The sequence below is a fragment of the Carlito syrichta genome, unplaced genomic scaffold, assembly GCF_000164805.1.
Source record: "Carlito syrichta isolate Samal-C Ts95f unplaced genomic scaffold, Tarsius_syrichta-2.0.1 Scaffold315394, whole genome shotgun sequence".
Taxonomy (NCBI): domain Eukaryota; kingdom Metazoa; phylum Chordata; class Mammalia; order Primates; family Tarsiidae; genus Carlito; species Carlito syrichta.
Window position 1 is genome coordinate 5,134 of NW_007259490.1, and position 692 is coordinate 5,825.

The window sequence follows — 692 nt, forward strand, 5'->3', positions numbered from 1 at the left end:
CCAATGGGGTGGGGTCACGGGCCCATCAGGAAGGCCCTGGGCTGCCAGGCAGGAAACTGGGACTGGCCCGAGGCAGGGAGGCCCACTGGGAGGCTGCTGCAGGAGTCCAGGCGGGCCTGAGGATTCAGGACGGAGGGGCCCCAGGAGCTGAGGAAAGACCGCCTCCTCTGATGTGGGTCTGGCCCCCAGTTGGCCTCCGATGCCCTTCCGGACTCAGAGAACAGTGAGGAGGAAGGCTTTCGAGGGAGGAGAGCCAGGCACCCCTGGGAGGCAGCGGCCCAGGTCCTAACAGGCTTTGGAAGGGGGGGAAGGGAGGGGGCAAGGAGGGGCAAGCTTTGGTGGCTCAGGGAGGAGGATGAACTGGGACGATGCACCTAGAACCTCTGAGACTGACCAGCAAACCTGGAGGCAGGAAGACTGGGAGGAGGCCAGGAGGACGAGTCCTCGGTCTCTGGCTACTCCTCCCTTTCTCTGAGTCATTTGAAGAGACAAGGTCTCGCCAGGTCACCCAGGCTGGGGTGCTGTGGCGTGATCCTAGCTCACTGAAGCCTCCAACTCCCAGGCTCAAGCAATCCTCCCGCCTCAGCCTCCCGAGCAGCTGGGGCTTCAGAATTGCTCCACCATGCCTGGATAATTTTTTATCTTTTCATTTTTTTTAGAAACAGTCTCACTCTGTCTGTCACCCAGGCTGA